Genomic DNA, 318 nt, shown 5'->3' with positions numbered 1-318 from the left:
TCAACGTTGGAAACTCACCTGCGGCAGGTCACCGGCGCAGCTGTGCGGATCTCCCGAGGGTCAGCTGACCACGCAGCAGTCGACTTTCCGAGTTGTGGGAGGGGGAGGAGTCAGACTGGCGGGAGGAGGGGCTTTCATATTTACTGCCAAATAATGGCGGCTGATACGCAGGTGGATGACTTCATGTCTAATATAGGGAGAGTACATGATTACGATTAATTTCTGCTGTTAAAATATATACACATATGTGTGTGTATATATACACGTGTGTGTATATATACACACATATACACACGTGTATATATACATATATACACA

This window comes from Aulostomus chinensis, chromosome 1, assembly GCF_037954235.1.
Source record: "Aulostomus chinensis isolate RoL2024-O1b breed Wild chromosome 1, RoL_Achi_v1.0, whole genome shotgun sequence".
Taxonomy (NCBI): Eukaryota; Metazoa; Chordata; class Actinopteri; order Syngnathiformes; family Aulostomidae; genus Aulostomus; species Aulostomus chinensis.
This window is presented reverse-complemented; position numbering follows the sequence as displayed.